The following is a 16,016-nucleotide window of genomic DNA, read 5'->3' as shown; positions in this document are numbered from 1 at the left end:
TGCCTACTATGAGCTGTATAAGAACATTTAATCAAATATTTTGCAGTTTTTTATTTTTTATTTTCAATTTATAAATGATAAAACTGCACGTTTTAGACTCTGCTGCACTTATCTGGCAACTAAACTGCTTTGCAAAGTAGCCTATGAGGGTTTGCATACATAATACAATATGGCTTTAGGATTGGTTCATGAGATTGAATAAAGTCACCTAACTGACAGAACAGGCAGCAGTTTAGCTGTAAACCTGAAAACTTGACAGCTTTGGAGAGCTCTTTGCATGTTAATGAAGACACAACAACCCAGAAGAAAATGTGACATTCCTGTAATCCTCCCCCACACCCCCTTTTTCTGGCAAGGAACAGTACATAATTGTTCCAGTTTAGTTTACCGGTTTCCAAGATTGTAGAGCATCTGTAGCTAAGCCTAACTCTAGCCTAAATCCTTTACTGTAAAGTAACAAACACTAAGGCTTTCTGCGTGGTTATTTATAGCTAGAGTGTGAAGTGATATGAATTATATGTCAGGTGTGTCATCATTATGTAATGTGTTATGCATTGTGTGTCAGCTGTGGACCCCAGGGCAATCAGCTAATGGGGAGCCTTTAAATAAAATACTGTGGAGACACAAATCCCTCAAAGGAACTAAACATTTCTTTGTAACAATATGGATCAATGAAGTATTCCTAAAATGTCCCCGTAATCAATCAAAGAATGCAACAAGTCCTCCAAACCCAACACAGTCTCACAGCAGTTCGTGAAATGGTCACATTATTTAAATATTATTTTTGTGGCTTTTCCCTTTATTAGTAGTAGTGACATGAAAGTGGGAGAGAGATGGGGGATGACATGCAGCAAAGGGCAGCAGGTGCGAACACTCTTACTGGGTGAGCTAGAGGCCTCCCCAATGGTCACGTTATTTAATCTATTGATTTGTGTACACAGACACGTTTATGTCGGTTTTTTCGTGGTGGTCAACACGTTATTTAAACTAATGTATTTCAAATGAGAAGCATTCTTTCGACTACGGTAGCTAGTAGTATGAAATGCTGGTAATCCGCACAGGGAGGTTGGTTGGGGAGGTGGATGGGTCAAACAACATAGGACTTTCACCCAGGAGACCGGGGGTCGTGTCCTGCGTGGCGTTTCGTTACCCCGTCGTTCTTTTCCTAAACCCAACCGCCCTGTTGTTGTCGCGCAACCCCCAGAGACTGCGGATCGTGTCCCAGCGTGTCCTTTCCCTGTTCTTCTTTTCCTAAACCCAACCTCCGTATAGATGCTTCCCATTATGAAAAAAAACGACTTAAACGTGTCCGTGTACACGAATCAATAGATTAAAAATAACGTGACCATTTCACGAACTGCCGTGAGACCGTGTTGCCAAACCATACAATGATATCGGTCGTTTATTCCTACCCTCTAATACGACCCACAGGAGCGTTTCATAAATTAGCTCCCCGAGCGGTGGCAGGATATATGACTTTATATCTAAACCAGTGAAGGTAACGGTCATGGTTTAAAACACATAGTTAACGTTGTGAAACGGTCGCAGTTTGGTTACATTTAGGCACCAACACTAAGGAAAAAAAGATCACGGTTTGGGTTTAAATCATATGCTACTTCACTCTGGTTATGCCTGCTTTGATTCCGTCATAACTAGTATGGCCACTAGAGGGCAACGCTACTATAAACGTAAAAATAGGTTATAATTGGTATTTGAACAACTGACTTATGTGGCCGTTTTGGGGGGGAGGACAGTCTCAAAAAATGGCTGGGAACACATAACAACACACAAATTAAGAATGGTTGTGTTTACAGTTGATACTTAGTATGTTTCATTGCTAATACTTTGATATCTTTACTCAAGTGTACACTTGGGGATTATATCCCCAAATTTCTTTGAGCTGTGAAGTAATTTTAGGGAATAGGTGGAACTATTTGCCACTTAAGAGAATCTATCTTATTTCTTTTCATTAATGGAAAATTCTGTTTTTATCTGTACAACTTTGGTCTTATTTTTGTCGTTTTTGGCCACTTTTCTTTATATCATTCACCAAGTTAATTTCTAAGATCTCGGGGTCTCATTTATAAAACTGTGCATAGGATCCTTACTAAAAGTAAAAAAAAAAAAATGGAGTACGCCAAAAAATATTCTGATTTATAAAACCGTGCGTACGCACATCTGTAAGCAATGTTCCCTTTATAAATCACAGATTACATTAAGTGTGCATACGTGAATCACCCTCTTATCCTGCCCTGTACACGCCCATAATAAATAGTCAATGCAAAGCACCTCATGAATGCTAATAAGTATTTTAATGACCCTGGCAGTTGTTCTTTACGCCGAATCATGACGACTGGCGGAGAAAAAGTAAAAAAACTTCTCAGACGTTCAGGAATCGCTGCAAATTGAATTATAATTTCGGCCTGTTCTCGCAGTTTAGGGAAACCTGATGTGTAGACTACCTATATTAATAATATGGTCTAAGACGACAGACATTACAGCACTCAGGGACAGCTTCGATATGCCAGACCTAGATTTAACAGACCTATATATTATATCCAAACAATCCTTAGTGAGTTGAAGATTATATATAATATTTATTAAAAAAAAACACTTAGCTGTCTGCCATTTCCCTCTGGAAACAGCCGGTTACCCCAACAGCCAGTTGGTCAAGGCCACACCACCTCCCTCCACCTTGCCCTGCCTCTCTCCTCCTCAATAGCATTTAAAGCTACAGACACAGAAATGGCACATCCTAAGGAAAGCTCTTCGTGGGACTGGCTCTAGTGGCTGTAATTCTGCACCAAGGCTGAATTTCGGGAAAGAGACTTCAGATACAGTATTAGGGGACCACTAAGGTCTATATAAAAGAGACTTCAGATACAGTATTAGGGGACCACTAAGGCCTATATAAAAGAGACTTCAGATACAGTATTAGGGGACCACTAAGGACTATATAAATCATCCAAAGCAGCATGTCATAGGACCTTTAAAACACATCCAGGGTTCTGGAGACAAATAATAATAACATGGGTGGCAAAATCCCCAAGCTGTCAGCTCTAATGGGATTTTAGTTTCATTTTTTTATGCTCCACACTGAGTGAGTGCTGGCATGTTTCCAGGACAGTACATTACTATCACAGCTTGAAAGGAGAGATAGGTAGATATGTGTGGGTCAGCCAAATCTCTGGATTTAACAATAGCTGGGTACAATAAAGATGAGTAGGCCCCCGACTCTGTATTAGAGGCGAGGAGTACCCTCTTCTTCCTCTCACACAGATACACAAATAAACACTTATGTATAAACACGAGACTGTCCTCTCACAGACTTAAACATAACCAAACGATCCATATCATGGTATGGTTGGAGGACTTGTTAATAAACAGGTTGCGTACTGCCTGCACTTATTAATGATGCTTCCAAATAAAAAGAAAATAACTTAAATTCTTGGTTTTAAAACCAGAATGGCCCTGGAGAAAATCCGTCATGCTTCTCAGTTCAGTTCAACTCAGTTCAGTCATCCTGGACGTGAATTATCATTTCAAACCAGGATCATCATGGTAATACAGAAAGATATCACTTGTTTCGATTGTAAAGTGAATGAGCTGACAGCGTTGTCCATCAGTGCAGTTCTTATTGACGATGCCGGAAAATGAAATGGAAAAATCGTTCAGAAAAAAGTGACTACTTCTCATCATCGTTCCCCCGCTGGACTGACCTTATCTCTCCCGTCAGAACAACAGAGACGCTTCCATGTAGCTGCCTTAAAACTCATCTGCGTAACATGGACCTACGTACACACACACACACACACACACACACACACACACACACACACACACACACACACACACACACACACACACACACACACATTTTTACTATTTTTTTAGAGTACTTATGAGGACTATCTGGTACAGAGTGAGGACTATCTGGTACACAGTGTTCTCAGACCAGTTCTAATGGGAGAAGTATCTGTTCTAAAAGCCTACGCTGGAAGCCTGCCATTACAGAGCCAGATTAGACCCACAGGTTATATAAATTGTAAATTTCTATTTTTATATGTAGGATTCTTTTGAAATACTTGTTTTTTTATTTTCTATTACTGCAGTTGTTGTGCCCCTCATTAAAGGTATTCATTTTCTTGCACTTGATTGTACAAATGAGAAGAGACAGAAGTATTTGTGTGAAGTAGGGCTGGCCCCTAAATGGTGATAATTTGAGGGAAGAAGCCAAGGAGTCGACTCCCATTTTGTCAGTTGAATCACTGCCCTTTGTTTTCATTTTACACAGAGTAAGGCAGGATAAAAGCATACAGTAGCTGGCTGTAAACTTTCCCAAACCAAGTATTGGCTCAAAGCTACCTAATTATAAAACTAACTGTGATGGAAAGAGAGGGCAACGCAGGGCAGCGCGACGAAGAGCACCACAATGTCTTCTTGCACTGCGCTGATGCTCTTCACTCCAGTGCTGATGATCCACTGCTAAATGTTAGTGAATTTTCGGCTGACACCAGCCAATCAGGAGGGACACCCTGTAGTGTGGTAGGATTTTAAAACTAGAAGCACACCTTCTTTGAATTTGTGGATAACTGATGTTTTCATATCACATATGATGAACATAGGCATTGATTACTGATGTGTTGACTTGAGTTGTCTCTGAATATCCTGATCCGGGAACAGTTGTCAGAAACAGTCCTCCATCCCATCAGACAAGAGGGGAAGATGATTTCAGACACTGCATGATGATCCAACAAGCACAATCCCAATTCTAACCATAACTCTAAAACCAAGTCTGAAACCTCAAACTGCCCTTTAAAGGTCCAATGTGTAGGAATTTCTCCCATCTAGCGTAGAGATCACATATCGCAATCAACTCTCTCGGGCCACGCAGTTCAAAGTATGAATTACAGCTACGGTAGCCTTCACGCTTCAAAAATCTTTTTCAATATTCTCAATATCCTGTTCCTGAAATTTGGATTTTGAATACGTGTGGTCCTCCACGTTTCCTTCTTCAAATTTGTCGGGGCCGGGAAGCGACGATACCCATTAGCAGATTAGCAGCACCTGTGATTTTATCAAGTGACAGTGAAAACGCGAAAGGTGGAGCAGTATATTCTGTATGTCCCGTACCAGCTAACTTATTTCAAGATAGGGCATGAATATGGAGCGTCTACCCCAGTTCATGCAAATGGAAATGTAAAATTTCATGCCAATAGGAATACTTGGAATTGATGGTGGAGGTAAATATTCATGAAAAAGGTTTGTGAACGGGCAACACAGATTTTGATAATGAACAACTAAACACGTTACACACTGGACCTTTAAAGAACCAGACAAAATTCTTCCACTTTCCAAAAAATGTCCTCATTGTTCAAAAATGTCAAGCAGCAAAAGCAAAACACTAAATGCCTTTACTTGCCCTTCATACAATCTTAGTTGCACTTATTGTATCTATGGACTCCAAACTAGATAAATAAGGTTTTTTGGACATAAACTTTTTGAACTTGCTGTTGCAAAGCGTTGCTGCTGGTCTCCCGTATATAGTTGAATGGACGCACTAATGTGTACTCTCTCTAAATGAATCTCAGGAAACGTGAATATTTTTAAAAAACATTTAAAATGTTATTTTCAGTAAAAGCCTTTTGGTACATTGTGGTGTTCTTAAACATCACTGCTCTGGTGGGTTTTTGTCACAGCTGCATTGGTTTTCAGCCCCAACACACCCACCAAATGGGAGCAAACATACCTCAAAGGCCGTGGTCGAACTATTCAAGCATTCAACTGTTGCAAACGGGTGCAGAAACATTTTTACAGTGAATGCATCCCTGCCTAAAATGCAAAGTCACCCATCCAAAGAGACCTCCCTTTTGGATTTAAGCATGTGTGCCTGTCAGAGCTCCATTCATGAGCACCAGGAACAGACGAGGACACCTAAAATAGGCAAACAGAGCGAGGTGAGAGCAGACATCCAAAACCGAGGCTATCTGTAGAGAATTTAAACTGAATTCACTTCGACAACTTCAAAACTCTTGATGTTCCTAAAAGTTGTTTTCATCAGGACAGGCTGTTCCAAACAATAGAAGGATTTTTGGAGAGTCATTTGTTCAAATATTTAAAATTACCTATAGCGTATATGGTCATACAGACAGATATCACTTGTTCAAACTGTGAAGTTGAAGAGCTGACAGTGTTGTCCATCAGTGCAGTTCTGATCGCAGGCTGGAAACTGGTAGGTATGAAGGTAGAAGTTTGCACTAGCAAGTTCACTAGATGTTAAGCAATATATTGTATAGCCTATGCAACAAAAAAAAAATGTAATTACTATTTTATTTTTGTTTTAATGATATTGTTTTAAACTGTTTAACTGAGTATTAATCAGTACAAATATGTCATAGTTATCAGTGTCACCTGAAGAGTTGAGGTGACAACGTTGGTCAGTTGGTTCATCAATTTCTCCAACATTTTTCCAGATTTATTACAAGAAATATCCAAATCCAATGGTTAGTCTGACAAGAAATTAATTTCTTGCTAAATCTCTTGCTTCATGCAAAGGATGAACCTTATCCATTTCTGACACTCTATGACCTGTCCAGAAGCACCACCCTCTGGACAACCTTTACAGTTTTAGACCCATTACTGGTATGGCACTAAGGATGCTTTCACACCTATAGTTCGGAAGACTCGATGTGCGATATGGGGGTGAGGTTGTAACAAGTTGCATTTTTTTTGTCAAACGCACCAAACATTGTGAACAAATATAGACGACCGGCGATGTGTACTCAAAATAAGTTGTGGATTTGAAAGTATCATCCCTTATTTAAGTTTGTAAATTGTGTGCAAGGTTTGAAATTGCAGGCTGGTAAAGGCACTGTTTTTGGTTCACTTTCTGTATTTGGGTCGGATCGCGTTCTCAACTAAAGTGAACTGAACTCTAGTGCACTTGGAAGCCAACCAAGACCCCCATTTTCAAGCGGACCAGAGATGGGTTCTTTGGTCTGCACCAGAGTTCGAATGAGCTTTCACATCACCCCAAACAAACCGGACTATCTGAAGAAATGCTCCAAGGTTTGGTTGAAATGGACCAAACAGCCCAGGTGTGAAAGCAACCTTAGAATAGCAAAAACTGGAAAATATTGTTCTTCCATTCCTAACTTTCATAGTAGGGAGTTTAATAAATAATGCAGTCTTTTGGGGCACCAGTATGAAGCAAAACACCTGCCAAAAAAAGATCTGGGAAGTTTATTTCATTTTTTCAACATATTCTTACCTTGAACACAACTGTAGAGAAGACGCTCAGTAGCTTTATGAAAGGTTTATGGCAATCATGGATTTTCCTCGCAAGCTGAAATTGTTTTCTCGGACCGTAAACAGATTTTCAGGATGGTTTGAGTTCTGCATTTTGGCTCCCAGTAGGTGACGCATGATTGGGGCTCAACCTCACTTTCCAATTTAATTAATCCTCATTCGCCTGTGGTTCTCTGATTAGACCGGGGCAGCCTTGCGCTTCCTCTTTTCCCTGAAGCAGAACATTGAGCATCTGCCAGGCAAGAAGCTGCTTTTGACGGACAACAGGACAGAGGCTGCGGTTGCTGCACAGGAAGGTGCAAAGGGTTATTTACTTTTACAACAGTCGGCACACAGCAATGGTAAATTAGATGTTGTTGGAACATAATTTGAGGTAGCCTTCACAAACTAGCAATTGTCTAGAAAAGATCTAAGCAATAAAAAACAGTAAAAGCAGCATTCCACAATTTAATAAATCAGACATATTTTTAGATATATTTAGATAAATTTAAAAACTTTTTAGATGCAGTAAGACCTGGAGAAAACAGTTTGTTCATCAATAGTTTTACATAGAAAGGACAGTGTAGCCCCGAAGCTAAACTGACAATCTGCATATGAAACTGCATAAGTCAGGGTTTTGGGAGGACAGTAGTACATTCTGTAAATTCCGGAGTTGATTAATTAGATTTGGTCCCTTGGGAGATGTCAGCACTTGCCTGAATTAAACAGTTGGAAACTGGAGCCAATTAGAAACAAGGAATGATGAAGCCTGACCTCTGGCCCCCAGGAGGAGCTCGTGTCGAAATCCTAAAGCTTATCAGCAGCACTGGCAAAGACAAGAGAAGTGATTGGTCGATAGAGAGCTGTTTACTTTAAACCTTCTCACCTGCCTAGGGAAACCGTATTTCTAAAATCAGCTGTTAAAGTGTATCAGTCCCTTGGCCTTACAATGTACCTAGGAACCTAATTTGTTTCCATCCCCAACCCTTTAAATGAGTGTAATTTGTAGAAAGCAGTTTCTGCATGATTAGGCAGAGACGTGACCAGATTCTCCACAGCATGGGGCTGCTTTGCAAGAAGAAAATCAACAGCTGACATCCATCTTGTCCATATCCGTGTGAGGAGAATAATTTGCGGGTTGGTTACCTCTGAGTGCCCTCTTCTGTTTTACTTTCTGTTTGTGAGATTTCTGTGTGTGTATGTGTGGAAAACAGAAAACTTTCAATTTAATTTCTGCCCAATTTGATGATACAAACTAGGGAATGGTAATTACATTTGGATTTATCATATTTGGTGTTCATATTTAAAGTTGCATTAATCAAGAGTTTTTTTTAGCATTCTTTAGCTAATTGTTTTGAGGGTTGTAGCTTAAGATCAACAATACACAATTGTTTGGAGTGGTGGAGGGAGCAGTGGCATGATTGCAATCAGCAGAGTAACGTGACAGTGTCAGGTTATGATGTCCACACATAGACTGTATATTATTATGTGTCCACACTGTACACCTGCATCAATATGATTGGACGTTACAAGCCACACAGCTTATGTATAAGCCAATGATTGTTAAGCATACTGAAAACCGCTGCTGCCAATCAGCCAATACGTCTCTTAAAAAATGACGTTCCCATATAACCAAACAGCATTCTCTATTATATTTCTAGTGAAAACGTATTTTCACGATTACACATTCTCGTACCAACGACAGGAGTTGTGAAACGATAGTAGTTTTAAACACGTGGCTAACGTTGTGATTTAAAACAAAACTGCTTGGTTAGGTTACGTGTTTGGTACATGACAAAAGTTAAGTACGTTAATTAAGTTAACATTGCGTACGTAAGTTAAAATAAGTCAATGTTGACCTCCCTAAGACTTTCAACGTGGATTTTGATTAGAAAGTTATTTGTGATATGTCACAAACAAACTTAATCTGGGACAAAATATGTTTCCCTCAAAGTATTTGAGAATGCAGTTTAGTTGTGTGGGAATGTAATTTTTAGGAGACGGGGCCGCTTCAGGTCAATGCCTGAACTAACTAACTAACTTAATTTTTCAGCTTGTTCTGCTTCCATTAGTGGTTCAAAAGACAAGTTCCTTCCCGAGGCGATTTTGCAGCACGTAGACGATTGTGATTGGTTTGAAAGAAATGCCAATAAACCAGAGCACATTTTTCTCCTATCCAGGAATGTCCTCCGCAGCGCTGTGGAGATAAGTCTGGCGATGCGAGACTAGATCGATATATAGACTGTTTAAATCTTAAATATATTCAAGTCAAATGGCAGGTTCCAATGCTGACTGACTGGTATGGTTTTAATTTAATAAATAAATCTAAATCAGCAAAGCATCACTGGATTCTGCCCAGCATGCACCTCATCACAGTGAGCCAATAGGACGTGCTTTAGGGTGGGGGAGGAGGAGAGAAAAGAGGGCTTCTCAAGTATCCATCCTTTTGTAATGGCTGCCAGTGACATCTGGTCATCCTGCTGCCATCCACAAGCCGGGCCTGTTCTTAGAGCCTTGAATATTATGCAGGGATTAGTTCTTTTTTAGCAGATCCAGTGTCTCCTGTTATGTTCTTTGCAATGAGACAGAGAGAAAACAAACAACAGTCAGCACCTTTCCTTGAACCAAGATGGGGATAAGGAAGAAATGTAAGGGCTATTTTTGGAAATTAAACTGAGAAAAAACAAGCAACAAGGCATCATTTTTTTCAGAGGTTGTCGTTAAGGTTGGCAGTTATTTTTTAATCCGACTTTTATTGTTTTTCTATTAAACATTTTCCAACATGGCTCTTCTTCTAAGCCTTGAAGCTCCTGACACATAAACCTCCGTAAGCCCACTGATGTAAATCTCTGTCTTTATGAATGGACTATCAACAGGATTCAAAGCTCGCACTAATACTATTTCACAGACCAAAGCATACAAGTACAAATAGACCTTTTAGCCTTTAAATCCATGTTGAGGTCTCAGCTGTTGCCTCCTCTAATGAGAGCCTAGCTAATGCTGAGTGTTCACGTAGTCTTTAGGGTTAAAATATTGGCACCACTATAAAGAGAGTGTCACTTAAGCTACAAGCCTTGAGCTCATTTAATTTTCGAGTGTCAGCAGTTTCTGCATAACCCTCATCTAAAAATATGAATTAAAGGAGAGAAGCGTGAGGCGTTTTAAAATCTCACGGCGATGACTAATCCCTGAAGAGCGAACTTGAAGACGCATCAGCACGTGACAGATCAACCATCGGAGAAATTATGAATGTGTGCCGGCAGCTTGCGTTTGTGAATTAAGCTTTCATTTCAGTGTGTGTGATATGGGGGGTTTTCTCTCCCTGCTTACAATAAATACTAATCCCAGAAACATTACAGCACAACACATCGACTGAAGGCACAGATGCACAGCGATCAGGCCATATAAATAGATTAGTTGTCGGGAATCATGATTGACTTTGTTTTGCTGCTAGTTTCTGATTCGTTGATAATTTTCTAACACACACACACACACACACGATTATGTCGTTGAAAAAACCTCTGCAGTGATTGGTTCCCTACATGTGTATCACACCTAATTGACAGGTGACAATAATTTGGATGCTAATATCACATTTATTTATTCACATACTTATAAAAAGATGATCTCTGCTTATTTAGAGTCAATTACATAAAAATGAAGCATAAAATAATGAATTTTACAGCTGAAAGTGAAGCCTTCTGCCAACTCTGAAAATATGATTGCCATCTTAAAAGTAAATGTTATTAGTGGATATAATTATTAGATGAAAAAAGGTCTAGACATTCACAGACCTCAGATACAACAAGTGTTTATTCCTGCCCTCTAATAAGATCCAGCAAGGGTTTAATAAATTAACGCCCCTATATGTGACAGGAAATATGACACAGGAGTGTTTTCATATCTAAACCACAGAATGTAACGGTCAAGGTTTTACTTTTTTTTTATTTTGTAAAACAGTTGCAGTTTGGTTAAGTTTAGGAATCAAAACTACTTGGTTAAATAAAAAAAGATTGTAGTATGGGTTGAAAACATGATTACTTCACTTTTGGTTACACACGTGACATAGAACATGATGTAGTTCCGTAAAGTACAAAAAAAATGGGACTCGAACCCCGGCCTCCAGGATGAAAGTCCTGTGTTTGTTTTTTAAACTATATAGTGATAAACATAAATATGAGTCGTGATTGTTGCTTGAACCAATGACCTATGTGGGCGTTTTTTTAGGGGAGGACAGTCTCCTCAGATACTGATAACTGATTTAACCCATGCATTTCACTTTCCCTCCTACCTTAAATAAATCTGATGACAGTGCAGTGAGGAGTTTATGTTTATATATATATATATATATATATATATATATCTTCAAATGAAGCACAACATGGGAGAAAAAAAAAATCAAACAAATAAGCAAGATGAGTTACAGCGGGGAAAATAAGTATTGAACGCGTCAACATTTTTCTCAGTAAAGATATTTCTGATGAGGCTATCGACATGAAAATTTTCACCAGATGTCAGTAACAACCCAAGTAATCCACACATACAAAGATATCAAAACAAATAAGTCCATAAATTAAGTTGTGTGTAATAAAGGGAAATGACACAGGGAAAAAGTATTGAACACACTGACGCCTCCTGTATGAAGTCGCTAGTTGTAACTAGTCGCACACATTGCTCAGCTGTGATTTTTGCCCATTCTTTCACACAAACTATCTTCAAATCTTGAAGGTTCCGGGAGCATCTTCTATGAACCTCTTCTTTCCAGAGGTTTTCAATTGGTTTCAAGTCTGGTGATTGACTGGGCCAATCTAACAGCTTGATTTTCTTTCTCTGAAACCAATTGAGAGTTTCCTTGGCTGTGTGTTTGGGATCATTGTCTTGCTGAAATGTCCACCCTCGTTTCATCTTCAGCATCCTGGTGGATGGCAGCAGATTCTTATCAAGAATGTCACGGTACATTTCTCCATTCATCCTTCCTTCAATTATATAAAGTCCGCCAGATGCTGAAAAACAGCCCCACACCATGATGCTCCCACCTCCAAACTTCACTGTTGGTATGGTGTTTTTAGGGTGATGTGCAGTGCAGTTTCTCCTCCAAACATGGTGTATGCTGTGACAGCCAAAGAGTTCGATTTTGGTCTCATCTGACCAGATTATATTCTCCCAGTATGTCATTGGCTTGTCCAGATGTTTTCAAACTTTAACCGCTCCAGCTTCCATTCTCCTTTTTTGAGCAGTGGTATCTTGTGTGGTGTGCGTGCATAGAGGCCATGGCGGTTGAGTGCATTACTAATTGTTGTCTTTGAAACAACTGTACCTGCTTCTTCCAGGTCTTTCTGAAGATCTCCGCGGGTGGTCCATGGTTCTTCGACAACTCTTCTAAGTATTCTATTGACTCCTCTGTCAGAAATCTTGCGAGGAGCACCTGCTCGTTGCCGGTTAATCGTGAAATGATGTTCTTTCCACTTCCGGATAATGGCCCCAACAGTGCTCACTGGAACTTTCAGAAGTTTAGACATTCGTCTATAACCAATCATAGCTCATACCCTCCAATCACACATGTCCACGACCTATTTCTCACAATAGGCGGTCCAAATTAATATGTGGTGCTCACTGAGTTTGCATACAACAATGCTAGCTCTGCATGCCTGCTGCACCAGTGCTGCATGTTTTTTTCCATGCTATTGTATTTGCAGCCCTGTCTCCTACAAAATTACATTCCCATACAACTAAACTGCATTCTCAAATACATTTCGAGAGAAACGTATTTTGTTCCGAATTACGTCTGTTTTTGACATATCACGGATACGTTTTAACGTACGTATGTAAGTTAACTTATGTAGGCAGGGGCGGATTGGCCATCGGGAAAACCGGGAACAATCCCGAACGGCCGGTCCATTTCAGGCCGAACCGGCCGGTGGTCAATACGTTTTGGGTTTTTTTTCTGTCATACGCGACCGGCCTAGCCGGCCGTTCAGCTGCAGCGGAGCGCTGTGTCTCTGTGTGTGTGTGTGTGTGTGTGTGTGTGTGTGTGTGTGTGTGTGTGTGTGTTTCAGACCGGGCCAAACCAATACTTTCAGTCTTGAGGGGGATACGAGCGGCCCCTCCTAACTTGGACTGATCCTCGTTTTTCCTGACATCCGATTGGCTCAAACTAAAGGCGCCGAAAAAAGAGTTTACTATAGGGTCAGGTTTGGATTTGGTGATGTGAGGTAGGTAGCAGGAGAGAGGAGGAGGAGCAGGAGGAGAAAGGAGGAGGAGGAGGAGCAGCAGGAGAGAGGAGGAGGAGGAGAGAGGAAGAGCAGGAAACAGACAGGTAGAGGGGCAGTGTGCAGGGCTGGGTAGGCAATCATATTAGGCATATCAATCAATCAGATATTTACATATAGGATAAAATACCAATAGTTCCACATACTTGATAATAACTGAAGCACAGATTGAACTAGAAAATGGTTTATTCTTAGTCATATTTATAACTGATGTTCTTCTCATGCATATGTAGCAACACAATCAGTAAGCAGAGGCAGGGTCCATCACAGGGGAAGCTGAGCCAGGGAGCCAAGCTGAGAAAGTAAGGACAAACACACACACACACACACACACACACACACACACACACACACACACACACACAAATATCTCTATTTTATGGGACTGCATTGTAGTTTTTGAGTATATGAGTGTGAGTATTTGTAACTATTTGATCACTCCAACTGACTGTGCACATGACATGCTGGTAATTAGCAGTGTACTGTGACTTATGTGTTGGAGATTAGGTTTTGCTGACCTGGTTGTGTTCAGTGCAGTGGTGACTTGCTTATACAACCTGAGGAGGCAGGTGTCATCCTGAAGTTTCTTGAAGGTCTTCAGCGTAATCTGATTCTCTTTATACCATAAAAACACTATTAGAATTAAAATAACTGCAAAAAATCCTTCTGCTTGTGCACCAAGGGCACTCGCATAAAAGGCCTCTCCATCTTAAAGTCCCGGGCTGAATTTCAGTCCCAGTACGGCCCTGTATGTAGGGTACTTAATGTTAATCATATACGTAACATACTTAACTTACTGTACGTCACGCACTTAATTTACGTACGTAACAAACATAACTTTAACCACAAACTGCGACCGCAATTTGCCCCTGTTGCTGGTACAAAGTAGCCTGGAAATCCAGACACAAATCCGAAAGATTAAGGGTCTGGCATTGAGTAATGAAAATGGCCCAACTCGAGGGGAGGCACCAGCATGCCTTTGAAAATCTCACTGCACGCAATTGGATAACACTACGACCAATCACAACAATACACGGGGTGACGTATCCAGAGCCCCATACGCTTAGCTACCAGCAGAGCTGGTAGATTAAACTGTCGTCAGCTGTTTAGCTCGCCTCTGGCCCCCCTATATCAGATACACCGATGTGATTGATGCAGCTCGGCTACAAGGGCATAGTTAATGAGCATCATTAATCAATGCCAGAGTGACTCACTGAGCAAATTCAAATTGTGCTCTCGCGAGAACTCTGGATTTCCAGAGTAGGTACAAGGACCTGTTAAAAGAAACGTAATCTGGGAGAATATAAATTTCCCTCTAAATGCAATTGAGGATGCAGTTTAGTTGTATGAGAATGCAATTTTTTAGGAGATATAAGAAGGCACTACATTGAGCATAAATATACACGGACAATCAAATAAAATAGGATATAATAGGAAGTGATTTCCATCACAGCCTTGATTTAACAATTTCATCATTACGTTTCAGTTGGCAAACAATTTCCCATTCAGCAGATGTGAAGCAAGAATAGACCTCATTTGAATTCAAGTATAGTATTCAATCTCTTTTGACCTCTGATTTGGTCTCCACCAATTCTTGCAAAAAAACACCAGACTCCATCTAGGTTCCACTTCCCCTTTTTCAGCTGGTTGGTGGACAGTTGGTGCACAGAGTTTTTTGCTGAAAGCAGCTGCCTTCTGCTGCTGATAATGGGCTTGATGAGAGCAGTACAAATGAACCATAAAATACATGTATCAAACAATGAGCTTAAAGAGGCTAAAAAGCTCTGTAGAGCTGCAGAGTTGGGTGGTTATTCTCCATGATCCTGGCACTGTGAGTGACCCCTTTTAAAATTATACAAAAAAATATGATTCAGTGTTCCTGATGCCAGCCAAAGTTACTTTCCCGACGGTTAATTTAAATAATTTAAGATAACCCCGTAACCTTAATCCAAATAAGCACCAAAAACAAACCCCCATTAATGCACCTGTGATTCAGAGACGTGTGTTGTGCATATTAGTATGTTGTCTGTTGTATGTCCTTGTTGTTGTTTCTATCTGTATTATGTTTGTTCCAGTTTTTGTCCCACAGGGACTTTGTGCCAGGAGGACCTTACTAAACACAGTTTGGTTAGTCCAAATTCATTATACATTCTGATTAAGTTATCTTAACCCTCTTAACCCTGATTATATAAATACATATTTATATTCTGCTTAACAGGAATGCCTCTTCTATCTTTGTGGTTGCACCTAGATTCACCTGGTGGCACTGCTGACCTCAGTCTGTCTGAATATTATTACAGAGCTACAAAATCAGGTCACAATTTTCCAAACCTAGCCTTTTAGAATTTGACTCTCAATGCATTGTATTCACCAACAGGAACAAAGTGCTACATAATTAAAACAACATTACACAATTAAAAAGTACCAGCCCGGTCTCACAGCAGTTCGTGAAATGGTCAT

This window comes from Perca fluviatilis, chromosome 7 (assembly GCF_010015445.1).
Source record: "Perca fluviatilis chromosome 7, GENO_Pfluv_1.0, whole genome shotgun sequence".
NCBI lineage: Eukaryota > Metazoa > Chordata > Actinopteri > Perciformes > Percidae > Perca > Perca fluviatilis.
Note: the sequence above shows the minus strand (reverse complement) of the source record.